Source organism: Ambystoma mexicanum, chromosome 8, assembly GCF_040938575.1.
Source record: "Ambystoma mexicanum isolate Mex_15411 chromosome 8, UKY_AmexF1_1, whole genome shotgun sequence".
In the NCBI taxonomy this organism is placed as follows: domain Eukaryota; kingdom Metazoa; phylum Chordata; class Amphibia; order Caudata; family Ambystomatidae; genus Ambystoma; species Ambystoma mexicanum.
Window position 1 is genome coordinate 154,223,741 of NC_090929.1, and position 15,982 is coordinate 154,239,722.

The 15,982-nt window shown below is 44.8% G+C and overlaps 1 protein-coding gene across 2 annotated transcripts in view; it reads left to right on the top strand.

The window, feature by feature from the left end:
- The first annotated feature begins 410 nt into the window (after positions 1–410).
- The window catches only part of TRAF1 (TNF receptor associated factor 1), a 474,790-nt gene continuing 459,218 nt past the window's right edge, over positions 411–15,982 (top strand). Inside the window, exon 1 of one of the 2 annotated variants that reach the window (XM_069609529.1) lies at positions 411–875. The gene's annotated coding sequence lies outside the window, so the exon portion shown is untranslated. The remainder of the gene's footprint in view (positions 876–15,982) is intronic. The other variant, XM_069609528.1, reaches the window with a different exon arrangement.

Below are 15,982 nucleotides of genomic sequence, written 5' to 3' on the forward strand. Positions count from 1 at the left end.
AAGGGACATTTATGGGACTGGCTCTATGCCCATTGGTTGCACTGGGGGCATGACCTGTCCTCCATTTTGGATTGGGATGTTTATATTGCATTACTAGAACTGTGTTGAGTTCTTTGTTCAAAAAGTGTTATACAAAAGTTTTTTCTTCTTTGCTGCTGTGATGTCAGAGTAAAGATTGTTATGCATAATAGGAGCCTCCTTCCTTGCCATAGAATACTGGCCTCCTTGTCTTTAATAAAATCTAAACCCCTTCTCACGCTAGTGAGGGGGATTAGTCATTGTCCAGATGCCCCTCCAAGCTCCCTAGGGAGTGAACAGCTGTAGAAAACAGCAAGTTGTTTCTGTGTCCCTGTATGAGGCAGGACATTTTTTAATGGAAGTATGCCTTAACAAGAGTGTATTGTACCCTCGGGAAGTGGGGGTGGAGCATGAATAAAAATAGAAGGAGAGTTGCTGGAAATGCGGTAGATTATTTCACAAGTACTGTGACGAGGAAGAGGGGCGTGGAGGTAATGTAAATCAGCAGGAATTCATGGAAACGTTAGGAATTATCTATACGGTTGTAGTGTCGGTATAAAGTAGTGTTTTAATTCTCTGGGCTTACATTTCACATAAACTAGAGGCTCAGCGCCTGCCTCTTACATCGTTTCCGCGTAGCTGGCTGGGAATCAAATAAGCTCCATCCCTCGGGGAGGCAGACCCCGATAAAGCGAAAGTGACGGTCAGGAAAACAGCAAAGCACCGAAGCGGCTTGAAAACGCTCACAAGGACAAATGCCTGACTGGAAACAGGGCGTCGGATTATCGCGGTGGGAAAGGAAACGGGAGCCTCCCGGCTGAGGAAGAAGATGATGATGATGTCGCCGCCAGACTCATGTAAGTGCCAGAGAACGCCGTTTGCAGGGTTCCTGCTGCTGCCCGGCTGTGTACGTGTGTGTGTGTGCGCACCTGCACCGCCGCGAAATACGTTGCTTGTAAACACGGAGCTATTCTGCGCGCGAACTATCATGACGCAGCTATAAATAGCATAGTCGGCCCTAAAAAAGGAGCACCGCAGATTTTGAATCGCACGTCACCTCAGTGTTTCAAAACAATAATGCTTAATTTAAACTATAATGAATATCAAGTAGTTTACCTACCTCACAGGTTCAAATGATGACCTAATGTAATGACAGTAATTCTGTGTATGTTTTTAGGCGCAGGGAAAATGGACGCGGCGGTGTACCAACTGTGCACGCATTTTCATAATCCTTTTGGCCCACCTTTCCAGAGAATGGGTAAAATACTCGATTTAAGCGCATTGGCCAGTGGCAGGCTGTGCGGATGCCCTGGATGAGGTTGTTTGTATGTGTGTTTGGGGGAAGGGAGTTATATACACGCCTCTAGAAAACGTTGTTTTATTAAGAAGCATGATACACGAGTACACCTGTCCTCGAATTTATAGGAAGCATTTTTTTTTAATGAAAAGGCACAGCTTTTGTTCATCGTTAATTGTAGCATTGCACGAATCACTGGAGAGTGTACACATTTCACCATGCAGTACACGTCCCCACACTAGCCTTTGATTTGCATAGCTGGGAAGTTTTGGATATTTACCTCGCACTGATATCTGTCAGTGAGTTTCTGATTTTATGGAAATGGTTATGTGTCTTCTAGAACGATCAATGGGCCTCATTACACGGTAGGCGGTAAGGGTTTACCGATACCGGTAAGGGCTCCGGTACCGGTAAACCCTTACCGCCTTACTACGAGTTCCGTTTGCGGGACCCGACCTTAAAGTAGGGTGCCGCAAAGGGACCTCGGTGCTAATTACGGTACCGCAATTTGCGATACCGTAATTAGCTCCTTTCCCTTTCCCATTATGCCCTATGGGGGCAAAAATGGGAATGGGGAAGTGCCTTGGTGAATGGGGAATTACCGCCCCTGCTCACCTTGGAGTAGGGCGGTAATTCCGCCATCCACCAAGGCGGACACGGTAAAATACCGGCGGCAACCATGGCGCTAATAGCGCCATGGTTACCGCCTACCGTGTAATGAGGCCCAATGTCTTTTAACCAAGTTCTTGTTACTTTTTTAGTTTTGGCTATTCATTGGTTCTTAGGCGCCACTTATAAGCGAGCATTATTGCATTAGAATTGGTTAGGTGGGAGATGACAAGTAATGAGGGACACACATCGTGCGGGTGTCGTTTTTTTCCCAAACCCAACGACTGCCGAAAACACGTCCTCCTGTGATCTCTTGGAGGTAGTTCTCTAAATCAGTAACATCAAACCATGGCCCGCTGGTGTTATTTCTAAGTAGTCTGCTGAAAGTTAAAGGCCTAACTGGAGCTGCCTCATTGGTGTAAAAAATGTCTAACCAAGTGTGCCTTCAGACACTTGATTTATAACTAATCTTTGCACTGAATTCCTGTTAAAACAAACATTGACAAAGCCAACAGTTTTGACTTTTGTATATGTATTGGACAGGTTCATAGGCACTGCTATCAGATGCCCACATACTTACACCATGTTCCAGCTGTTACCATCTCATGACCCGCAATGCCATGATGGCAGTGCCTGGCAAATGCCTGTGCCGTGTCAAAACAAAAGTGAAAACATTTTCATTTTCACAATGCTTGTTTGCAGGTTTTACTGTTCTGTTGACCCCAGACCCCAGACTGAGGGAGGATTGGATGGTGTCCTCTTTAATTAGTTGAGATGTCACAGGAAAGGCTTTGGAGCGAGAATGGGAAATCCCCCTCACTAACATGACAGGGGGTTTAGATTCTATTAAAGACAGGAGGCAAGTATTATGCATTTCAATCTTTACTCTGAAACCACAGCAGCAAAGAAAAAAACTTTTACAAACAAAAAAGTTTCAATAACAACAGAACTAGGTAGAGTTCAATGTCAATGCATGGGGAACTCCCCAAACCATCATGGAGGACAGGTCATGCCCTGCAGGGGACCAATGAGCAGGGACCCTCCTCTACTCTAACCCCAACCCCTCTTTCTGCAGCTGACTTGTACCAGACGTCCAATGTAACGATTCAACTGCGTAGCGCGGAGAAAGGATCCAGCGAACTGGAGATCTCAACCTTTCCGCAGCCTGAAGCTATGACGAAGCTCTTCTGGATAGGACTTCTCACCCGAAATCTGAAACAATATGAAATATAACAGGGTGGGTGGGTGGAACAAGAACCGCCAATACAAAGGGAGGGTGGGTGGGATAAACTCGCCTCCTGTCTTTAATAGAATCTAAACCCCCTGTCACGTTAGTGAGGGGGATTTCCCATTCTATGGCATGACAGGAGGCTTCATATTATGCAAGTTCAAAGCCCTTGCATCCCAATCCCAATTCCAACCTAAGCAATACACTTGTGATAAAATAAAATTATTCTAAATATTATTCCCATGACCAATCAGCTGCTTTGATAATTCCCTCCCCACAGGAGAGCGTATTAAACACTATAGCATCTTCCACTGAAGGACCAAGGGAGCAATGGACTCCCTCACTCTGCAATCTACTTAATCCATATGGCCCAAGGGTAAGTGTTCCCACAGGAAAGCAGCTGAGTAGTATTTAGGGGTTAAATCCAATTTAAGCATTTTAAAACACTTAATAAATTATACATTAGAAAATGTCCCGGAAACCTGGATAATAGATGGAGGAAACCCTACGGGTACCCATTCTGGCAATAAAAAAGTGATTTCGCCTCCCCCCGGGAGAAACATTCCACTGTCCATATCTAAATGACTGATACAGGAGATGCACTTCAACATGGATAACTTTGAAAAATAGTTGTAGCACAGACAATCCTTCCTTGGAAAGGCAAAAAAATGCGGTAATACAATACGATATAATCGTAGCCTGTAAGAAACGCCTAGTTAAGGTGGAACCCCAAAGCCAATGGACCTGAAAGTCCTGCGCATCAAGTACTGCCAAACCACTGTTTCCACCCTTAGCGACCATGTCTCGCTGAGATAATGGCAGTAAAATGCAATCATCGACATGTAGTGTACCCTTCGTAGACCGTTCTACCAAAAATACCTATTTCTGGAGTCACGTACACATTCACTGAATAGCCGCCAGCTAAAAGAAACAGACTTATTAAAGGCTTTCCCAAAGACCTTGATGACACCGATAGAGCACTGCGAAAAGAAATTTCGGAAGCCCCAGGAAGAGATGGAAATATGCTCTAATGAATAACAGAGAGGAACCCTTGAAGGAGCCATAACGGAAACTGTCGGGCAGAGATAGACACAGGTGGATAGGGAAGAAACCAGACAATATGCACTGTAAAATCCTATAGGGATGGGAACCACCCCCTCCCGAGAAGGCCAAAACTAGCTTTGTCGTCTGCTTGCGCAGCAGAATTCGCAACCTCTGCTATCCTAGCACAGGAGGAAAACACACCCAAAAGGAACTGAGCTATCCCGGAGGAACCGTCCGAAGACAGTGCACTGGCATCCACCGTCTTACAAGGAAAAAAGAGATCCCTCAATCGGAACTCCAACCGTACAAGATCGTGGCAAAAAGAGAGTTAATAATGTAGCTTTCATAAAGCGCTAGAAACCTTCAGGTATCTGAGCCCTGCTTGTTATAGCACACAGTGTGTGGAGCTCATTTATCGATCTCGGAAGGATGAAAGGCTGAGTTTGGCCCTGCCGAGATTGGATCCTGCATCCGCAGGCTCTGCACAGATGCCAAAGCGGGTGCTGTACTTGTTGAGTTATCGGACCGACATCCTGATTGACAATATGTTGCTCCAGACTTGGAGCTAACTGGAATTGATCTTAGAGCAAGGATCTTGAGTGCAACAAAGTTAGGTAACAATTCCAAAGGCTGACCTAAATGCGAGAACGATAGATTCTCGGGAGGATGCTTGGAACAATGACACGGAAGGAGCTCGCCATCTGCCCATCTAGGTTAGCTAGCTAAGGGTAAAATCTCCCTTTCCAGGGGAGAAGACGGCTAACTCCTTACTTAAGTACAGTCTATCATCCGAAAGGATAAGATGCAGAGTTATAATGTTGTGCCTAAACCCAAGAACAAACTCTGTGATCACGGAAGGGACATCTCCAACTGTATCCAAGAAAAAAGGATATATATATATTCACCAGAACCCTTTGGAACCCAGGTGTGTTATCACCTTCTTCATTAACTTGGTAAGCACCAGGGGCTGATGGGAAGGCCAAACCGAAAGGGAGGGATGTTGATAAGAGTGAACCCATCAGTGGAACTGAAGCGGAAACTCCTGAGAGGAAGAAAATGGAAGAACATCCAGCACTAATCCTCGAGGTCTAACACGACCATACCATCTGCCAGGAGATAGGAAACAATGAGCATAATAACACTTCCATTTAAGAGGTGCCACAAATAGAAGTTAAAACTTGCAAAATACTTACTATTGGAAGTACCCCATATGCATGTCTTAAATACACAGCTACCACTCTTCCTTCATAGGGTCCTTCACCTTATTTCCTCTAGGGCAAAGAAGGGTACCAAGGACTGTGCAACCAATGTCGAGAGGGTTAGCTCACGAAACAAAAGGATGGCACTGCCTCCCAGGACCGTCCCCTTGATGAGGGGAAGAAGGCTAAGGTCTTTAGCGCCACATGAGGGCAAGTAGGGTCCTCCAAATTATCTGTCACAGAAACAAGGACCATACAGTACCGGAGATATATACTAAGAAAAGAGGCTATGAGGAACAGACCAGAACTGTGGGTACTCCTCCTAACCTGCGTACCTGACCCTTCAGGGGAGGAGAAACCTAAGGGAAGTAAACAGACTGAGTTGTCCTGAACCTACCTAATGGAAAAGAGAGCAAGGGGTTACTAACCAGACATTTTTCCTTTGTAAAGGGACATGAAATATCATGCTAGTACAGGATTGTGCCTGCATGATGGCTGGATAGGAAGGCCCAAGGCCCCTCTAGGTCGTTTAACGACCACCTCCACCAACTCTGTCTTTTTCTTTGAAGGATAAAATGAGAAAAATAAATAAAACAAAACAATTCTTTTAACAAAAAGGGAAGCGCTAATGCTTCACACACAGCTTAACCATTGCTGTAACAAAGGAATACGCTGAGCAAGCGCAGCACAAGCTATTTACCCTAGCAGGGTATGGAAACCAACAGCCCGCCAGGGAACAACCCTCGCATCCAAACTCAGGTTTTTTTGTATTTCATTACTAAAATGTAAGGGAAATGGTACATGGCGCTCCCCTGACCTGCGCCGAGGGGACATGTGGAAAAATTGCACTTTTCCCATATTGTGTCCTTTTAAAGGGGGAACCCCAGTATCTCTTTGGGTTTAATTGCACAATTTAGCCTTCAGCATATCTATATATATATATATCGCTATGAACCCGCAGGTATCATAGCGCTGCTCAACCCTACCCCTGGGGCTGGGGCAGCGAAAAAGAAAAGGAAACAACTTATTGTGCCTAAATTGAACAATTAAGCATTAATAATTGAGCAGTTATATAGTGCTACAAACCCACAAGTATTAGAGCGCTGACATTCATAATTCCGATTTATATAGCGCTGCGAACCTACAGGTATCAGAGCGCTGCTCCATAAGGGAAAGATTCCCAACACTAGCCCACCCCTCCCTCCGCCACGAGTAAAGCAAAGCTTTCAATACCCACGCGCGAGGTGAATGGGGAGGGAGGGGCGGTCGTCGGATAGCCAACAGATGTGTCAATTCGAAGGCTTCCCGCCGCGCGTCGGACCTGAAGCAAAAGCTTCTGTAAGGGCCACGCGACGCAGCCTGTGCGCGCGAGGTCTGAAGAGAAGGCTTCTAAAGACCCGTGCGCACAGCTGCCAACATTTCAAGAAAAAATACAGCCATAACCGTCGCGTGACAGGCCTGAAGCTAAAGCTTCCAAAGAGCTGCACGCGACGGAAGAATAAAAGCCTTTGCGCAACTCGCACTAATGGCATAAAGGAGAAAAACAAACGCAGAACACGGCGCTGCCAGGCGCCCCCAAGCCCCCGCGTGACAGGCCTGAAGCTAAAGCTTCAAACAAGCCTGCACACGTTGGGTAAGAAGAAATGTTTATTCAAACGAAACGGTCGCTTCATAAAGGACAGGCACACATTAAATAAAGTGCAGGCGCTCTCAAACCATTAATTTTGTTAGAAGCCACGAAGAAAGTGGCAGTTCAATGCAATACTGCAACCATAAACTTAAAATAAGGAAACACAATTCCCAAGAGCAATAAAGCACATATATATATGATACAAAAAAGATCATATGGCAACCACTGACAAACATGCAAGGCACAACTAATAGGAGTGACTTAGCTGTGGTGTTAGCAGCAAAGAAAGAGGGGTTTGGGTTAGAGTAAAGGACATATATAGAGGAGGGTCCCTGCTCATTGGTCCCCTGCAGGGCATGACCTGTCCTCCATGATGGTTTGGGGAGTTCCCCATGCATTGACATTGAACTCTACCTAGTTCTGTTGTTGAAACCTTTTTGTTTGTAAAAGTTTTTTTCTTTGCTGCTGTGGTTTCAGAGTAAAGATTGAAATGCATAATATGAAGCCTCCTGTCATGCCATAGAATCAGAGCACTTGTGTGATTAAGGGCATATGCAGGTCAAGTTAAAGCAGCAGGAATTACATCTGTGCGTGTGGGATGCATACACTGGAGGACTACATTGCTGCCAGATGGTGGATGGAAACGTTTAAATTACCAAGCTGTAATGCGTTCAGTAAATATGTATATACTAGCTGTTCCCAGTGTGACTTAAGCTGTTCTAGCATATTTTAAAGGTCAATATCGGTCAATAATTCAGATTTTCAACACATTTGGTCCATAAAGTCATAATTCTATTAAAGACACAGAGGCGAAGGATTATGCTTCTCGTTCATGTTTATTACTTGAGCAGTAATGAACAAACATATGATATGGTAACAAAAAACTACAACTTCCAGTGGAGATATTGTCTTTGGTAGTCCCAGTATTATTGGTCTCTTAACTGACAACGTGATCACCATAATTAATCAGTCCAGTCCATAACCATGACCACACTGAACATCCTCCTTCACTTCCTCTTTCTTTGCTTGATCGAAATTGCATCCACTCTTAACCACAATCCCATTGCCTGGTCTGTGTCGTTCTTCAACTCCCCGATTGCTTGGAGTCCACCACTGTACCTAGTAAGACAAAATCTATTCGGTGAAGTCGAAAGAGGGTGGCGTATGTTGCCAACAATTCAAAATGTATACCTTTTGTAAATATATATCCTTTGTAATAGATTTATATCACTTATGTCAACAATACCTGCTTATGCAATTATATACATTTATAACAGTTTATTACCATGTTCAAAATTTCACATTCCGCATACGATTGACTGGGTGGGATAATACTTCACCTCTGTGTCTTTAATAGAATTATAGTATCTCATGTAAAGGTTCCTGGTAAGTCTTGGTCTTCCAGGTATATTATATAGAAAACAAACAAAATTCGCCAAGGCTATTGTGTCACACTCCCTTCTTTTACTCTTTTCTAACCAGCACTATGGAACTTTTTAGTATCTCATAAAACATCTGTTGTTTTATTTTGTACCAGAATGACTTATATACATCTCTCTTAAAAACACTTCATTTATACACAATTCATTGGCCACAGACAGGGCCTTCACATGATATTTTTTACAATGATAACAATACATGTCTGTTTTAGACACAAAATCTAGACCCTGGTATTTTTCAGTGTCCTATTTAAATTCCTTTTCTGTGTTATATAGAGCCTGCCCTAGTTTAAGCAGTGCTGGTGGTAGCTGTATATAAGGGTCCACACTGTGTGTTTCAGCCGTCTCTTCACCCACTGCCGTCTCACAAGCATACAACCTTCATCAGGACGAAATATAATTTCTAGCGTAAACAGCCCAATGTGTATTGTGCCTACAAGGGGAACAAAACACAAAGGGAGGTGGTGTATTTCTTAGAGGAGGCCGTATAAGTGTGTCTAAACATAAAATTAAACCAGCCAATGGGATGGCTTCCTACCATGTTGTGTAGTAGCCCAGCCAAATCATCATTGGGGGAAAAGCCCCCTATTTTAGGAAATATCCACTAAATGGATGAATTCAGCGCCAACAGCCTGCAAAGGAAAACAGTGCTTTGACTCTCCTTTGACTTGCCTGGTGTCCTGCGCTGTACCTGAGAAAAGAACCCCACCATAAATCTTACCTATGAACTTGCCTTACGCTATTGGTTAGAGCTAATGTTGACTGTTGGTTATAGTCGGGGAGGTCGTGTGTGGTGTTAAAGCTGTTGGTTACAGCTCTAGTGTGACTTTTTCTTATAGTTCGGGATGTTGTGTGTGGTATTATAGATGTTGTCCTTAGTTTAGGTGACATGTTATGTTGGCGCATTCTCACTGTTAGGCAGTGTCATTTCCTGGATCCGGCCTATGGGATTGGTATATTTTTCATGGTAAAGGACCTTTGCTTTCCCTGAAGCTGATACTGGTTCTGTGGGTTCCATGTCTTAAAATCGCAGCAAAAATGGCCGTCAATACAAAATATTGTGGCAAAAATGCTGTGTGTTTTTTTGTGCCACAATCATGTAAAGGATGCTGGGCATAACCCCGCAACCCCCGGATTCATTATACCATTTAAAGGGAGCGGGGGACACCCCTGCAATCCCCGCTTAAATGGTATAATGGGGTACACCTTTACCGGGTCAAACCACGATGGCGTGATTTTTTTTTTTTTTTTACCGGCGACATATTTTCTGCGATTTTATTACCTGATACCGTTCTGTGGGAATACAGTGGTGTTGCCCAGTGATTCTGTAGAACCTCAATATCCTTTTCCTGGTAGTCCTGGGTCTATAACGCATGTAAGGCTGTCACTTGTATAGTGCAAACACTATTGCTGCTACCTACCTTGTGACAAGAGTGCACTTTTGATGTCACAGTAGCCACATTAGAGAGTACTTTCTATTAGTTCCTAGTGATTGTCAGTTACTGATGGTGGTGTGGTCTGCGCTGGACATGTTATCCTGCTGGATTGAGCATGCACTTTGTCTATGTCACAACAGCCTCATTGTCCCCACCCCCTCCTTGTCTGTAAACATTAGACCGAATTAGGGTAGGAATAAGAGAAGGAACATGCAAAAAACCACCAGAGACTGGCAAAGAACAACCCTTGCATATAGACTAGTGTGACAGGGTGTCTGCCACAAATAAGTACACTGGACGCTCAAGTAAAGTTCCAAGGGTGTTTATTTAAAAGTACAATTAGTTTGGCTAAGGGACTCTCGGGCAGTTCCAGGACCACCGAGGATCTTGGGGGAGTTTTGCGCTAGGGACGTCCCTCTCTCTCTCTTGAGTTTCCTGGCCTTTTCTTCCTCCCTAGCCCAGGTGTCCTTAATAGGTGGTTAGTCGCTACAGATCGGTGCAACCTATTTATCGTCTCTCTTTCTGGATCTAAATGTGACTTCGCTAAATTGTTGGCTCACTATCTCCCTAGGGGTCTTCTATCTGTTCCCTAACCTAGCCCTGCTTAGGTTTCTAGGGATGTTAGGGATGGTGCCTCCTTCCACCCTGTGCCACTCTCTATCACTCACTCTCTGTGCACACACGGTCTCAACTGACCCCCTGCTACACTGAGCTGGGTCTCAATGATGTTCTTCTCCAAACCGTCTGCTATCCCAGAGACCACACACTCTACCTTCCTACCTCACCCTTTTGATCTTACTTCTCTTCTTACTTCTCAAATCCTCCCTTCACTACTGTCGCATCTGCCTACTATATCTGATGGCATCTTCCCCTCTCTCCTTCCTCCTACACTACCTCCTTGCCTCTACTTTTCCTCACTACTCCTATTCCTGTTTTCCCTCTCTCGTGCTACCGCCTCTCTTCAACTACCTCTCACTACTACTACTACTACTACTACTACTACTACTACTACGACTACTCCAAATGTACTGCTACTATCATGTCATTACTATTACTATTATCACTTACTACATCTCTCTATCCGCTACTCCTCTACTCCCCACTACTACTACATTCTATGTTACCATTATTTCGCACACTCCTTACTCTCACACACAAACACTCCTGAGACCTCCTATCTCCAATAGCCTCTGCACTCCTTTCACTCTTTCCTCCTCTGTTCTCTCGGACGCCCTCCTCCTGTCCTCATCCCACTAACCCACAGTCAACCATTCACACACACTCTCTTAAATACTCCCACCCCCTTCCAGGATTAGTTACTTACCCCTTCAATAACTTACCTTTCTTCAGGGGGCATGAGTGGGCGAAGGGCTTAGAGGCTTTATAAGGGCTGGTAAGCCCCACCCCTTTCTCTATTGTCCTGCTTGCCGCATTTCTGGCATGTAGATTGGGACAGTCTCTAAGAGACTGTTGCCCCTTCTTGTTAAGGCCTATTTGTATGCCCCCTTTAAATAAAAAGATTGGTGGTGGGTTGGTGGATATTTTATCAATACGGCCTTCACGTAGGCCCTGCTTTAATAAATGCATCCCTGTGGTGTAGTGTGTTTTATTAAGCCTTCCTGGAGGCCTTTTATTTTTAATAATTCTCCCTGGTCGTTTAGTGGGTTTATTGGTATACGAGCGGGCTCCAGCAGTCTCTGATTGCCGGAGCCGTGCTTTCAGTTGCTTTGCCAGGCTCCTTCACCGACACGCCACAATGGACTCGGTGTTGCTGGCCCCGTCCCTATCCGGTGTGAGGTGTCAGAAATGTGAGGCAGACAACTTTGTGAAGGTTTTTCAAAAGATGCCATTTTATTGACTAAAAAGGTTGGATAAATGCCTCACTATCCCTACCCTGACAAGTATTTCCCTGCCTAAAATAAACGAAACAAAACACTCTAACTAAAGGTCTCTGTCCATCACACTTATACACACTGTAACTCAACAAGGTATTGCATGGCAGTTCAGCTGCAACAAAATATAACAGTTAAGTTCACAATATGATAAGTCTTTCCTTATAATCTGGTGAATTTCTCTTTCCAGATTCAAGCAACAGTCTGTTCCACAGTTCCAAAAGAAATAAGGCCTGTTTTGTAACTAAGTTCTTTGTGACTCAAATTTCCCAAGAAAAGTTCCAGCACTTAAGAATTGTTCAACAAAGGTTCTTTCTCTTCCACTTGTAAGAGTAAGAACTAAAAGCCCTCACAGGACAAGGCCATGATGTTGAGCGACGCAGGAGCGCAGGAGACGCTGCCTGACTATACGTAGCACGCTTTGCTACGTCCACACATCCGTGCCTATAAGAACCGAGGTACGGACCCTTTGCAGCAAAGCCCTTGCAGGACAAAGCCACTGTGTTGAGCGATAAAGGTGCTTGGCGGCGATGGAGTTGCGGCCTAGACAGTGAGTGCGGACAACCTCATCCCCCTGTCTGTGGCTGCCAAGTAAGAAGTGTGTGGGAGTGAAGGGCCGTTTGGGCCCCCGCCTTTATTCTGCACGTAATGGACCACTTGCTCACGCACTAGTCGGGGACGCCTCCATTGCCCTTATGCTAACATCAGCATAGGTGGGGCTATTGCGAGATACACTTGGCTTCCATTTTGTGTGCCCTCGACTCCATCTTCGGACTAGGCTGCACTCCGATATTACGAAAAAGGCTTCTCTCCCCTCTGCAGCGCCACGCACAGCGCGCTCATGTCCCCCACCTTTTCTTCCACTGTCGGAAAGCTTCACAAATCCCTTTCTCACGGATGCGACGGGATAATTGATACACAAAGTACAATGTATCATCTCATTCTTCCTCTGTGACCACTGTCCTGTGTGTGAACCAGCTCGAACCGTGACTTGTAGCTCATCCATCTCCACAAACCCGCTCCTACCCACTCACCCCCGCTGTTGGACAATTACTAGCAATGTAACCCAGTGCCCTCCTAAGGTATTCTCTTGATGTACCAGAAGTGTGACCCTGCTGTGCGGCCCACCCAAGAGTGCCCCCACTAAATCCAGACCTCGGTCTTTGTATATCGTGTCCTAAAACTAATATGTGTCATTATGCTCCCCACTCGCCTTGATGTGCTAAGACCCACCCAGTCACCCATGTTATCAGGCGGGACAAGACCCCTAAGCCCTGTGTCTCATAAAAGTCTCAATGAAAGACGAGAAATCAAGTGAATGCAATTTATAGGTTTGCAAAGATTTACTCAAAGGTGTATTAAGGATTGTCAGTTATTATATGTCTAGTGGTAATTTCTCATGCCGGCTTAATTAGTATCAACTCTATCTCGCCGTGACCTAACCCTCACCCCTCTTGGACACAGGCAGCTGGACCTCATGACGCTCACCCTCCCGCCAACTGGGCAGCCTATCTGGAAGAAGGAGCACCTACAGGAATATATATAACACCGCTCCCCAACCAATCCTGCACTAATGTAGTACCCTATGTTAATGACCTCACCGATGATGCTGTTTTACTTTATAATTCCATGTACGTGTATTGTTTGCCAGAGCGCTCTCGAGGCAGCAGAGTTCTCTGGATGCCAATTTTACATAAAGACTTATTAATCTTGCAACCTGTTCTCCTAGTCTCATTCCCTACTGGGATGTGTTATACTTTTATGAGTTTGTATTGGTAATTTGGAGAGTGAGCCTTTACATTTGGTGACCCCTGCAGTGTGATCGAGAAGGGTGTGCTGGGAGAGGCCCCCGTGCCGTGCGACGAGATCCGGGACGCCCCCAGCAAAACCATTGCCTCCGCGGTCGACCAGTGTGTGCACAAAAAAGAAAGGTTCCAAGGGTCTCCGTTATCTTTGCAAATACCCAACTGCTCACCAAGGCGGGTCATGGTTTGGTTGGGGCATGGCCCCGATTGTGGATAGACCATGAACGGAGGCTCTCGGACCACCACAGACACGTGAGTACTGGTTGCGAGATTCTCAAATGAGGGGCACAATTGTGAAATAGTGGTGTGAAGATAGGGGCGAGAGAATAGGGGGAATTGAAATTTTCGCCCTAGGGACTGTGTGAGTGAAACTGTTAGGCTTTTCTTATCTATCCTTTATATGGCCTTTAGGTTGTTTTGGACGAAAAAATAAAGAGGAATACGGGATCCTAGCTCCGAAGGGGGGTAGAAGGCAGCGCCGCGTAGCATTGTCTCGACCAGTGCCGGATATAAGTGGAGATAAAGAAAAACATAGGCGTCTCATATGATTAGTAGACTCAGAGTAGTAATTTAGAATATTCTTTTTCCGTGTGGGCAGAATTCTTCAAGACGTAGCCTAAGGGGATGCTCAGAGTTGGGGAGTGAATGAGAAAATAAGAAATAAGAGAATAGAACAAAACAAAAGGGGCCGTTCACACCAGAAGATAGTACATGTTACGTGTTCAATGTTGGTGAAGTCAATTGTGTTGGTCTGTCGATAAAGCATGTGTGTGTTTATGTTGTCTATGAAATAAGAATTGATGAAAAGTGTGTTTTTGGTTTAGTGGTTCCTGAAAAAAAGGTGTAAGTAAAAAAGTTTATTGACATTTAAATTGGTGCGGGTTAAAAGGTATCAAAAAGAGTACCGGAAAGTTTTTTTTTTAGCTGCATTGTGTAATACACCAAGTATAGGAGTGAAAAACACAGAAAACTGGGACAAGACGTCATGAGAGGGAGTACACAGTAAGCGCATATTTGTGAACACCTCCCCTTGTACAGTGAATAAATACAGAAATACCATGAACAATGGCTTACAGAGATAAAAGGAGAGGGCTTATCCCAAATATGGCCAGAAGGAGGGTCCTTTGAGAAAAGAGTGTTAGATCTCGTAAAAACCCATTTGTTAGCAAAGTACTGAGGTAAACAACTGCAGAACAGACGTGAAATACTAGATTTATGGAGGATGTTTGAAGAAACATCCCCGAGCAGTGATGCAAACAAAGAAGTGTCCTCGAAAGGGACATCAGCCACGACGGGAGAGGAAGGAGTAACTGCAGAAGAGTGTACAGTAAAAACAGGAGACAGTGACATCACCAGGCTTGACCCATTATTAACGAGGCCCGCTGCAGGATACAGTGATCCCATGTACCTACCTGCGCCAAGTGCCCCGCACACGGGCAAAGTACCGGCTAAAGTACCGCTTTCCCGTTTGTACTCGCTGCTACGCTGTTGGATTCGGCTCATTTGGCCCTGCACTCCTCAAAGAAAGCACACTTTCAACAGACTTTCAGCGGTTGCCAATACTATTGCATTCATAGTGATTGACATTGCCGTTACTAATCCCGCCTCGCTTTTGCAGGGATTGGCTCTTGTTGTTAGGCTATGGTGGCCTGTTAGCTACATATTGCTCACGCACGTGCACAGCGTGCGTGCACATGAGCAAAGTACCGGCTAAAGTACCGCTTTCCCGCTTATACTCTCTGCTACGCTGTTGGATTCAGCTCATTTGGTCCTGCACTCCTCAAAGAAAGGTGAACTTTTGTCACTTCTACTACCTAATACTTGGCACGGATCCAGTGACTGTTACTGACGCTGACCCTTCTTTTATTTCGGCGCACTTTCAACAGACTTTCAGCGGTTGCCAATACTATTGCATTCATAGTGATTGACATTGCCGTTACTAATCCTGCCTCGCTTTTGCAGTGATTGGCTCTTGTTGTTAGCCTATGGTAGCCTGTTAGCTACATATTGCTCGCGCACGCGTACAGCGCGATCGCACATGGGCAAAGTACCAGCTAAAGTACCGCTTTCCCGCTTTCTCGCTTACCCGCGTTAGCTGCCGTCTGCGTTTGCGGTTTGTTTGGTGTTTTTATTTATTGGTTTATGAATATTATTTACTTGGATTGTTTCCTCTCATTTGATTCTGATTTGTTGCCTTTTTTTATTATATTTCTCATTTTTATTGTTAATTTTTTCTGTTGCTTGTTATATGAGCAAAACCTTGCTGTTGCATTTTAAAGACTACTGTCCACCTTTTAGCTTTGTAACACTTGCTCATTTTTGTGATAATTGCTGTTGTAAGGTGTTTCACACTTACAAACTTACTATGAATATTCCCCATGATGC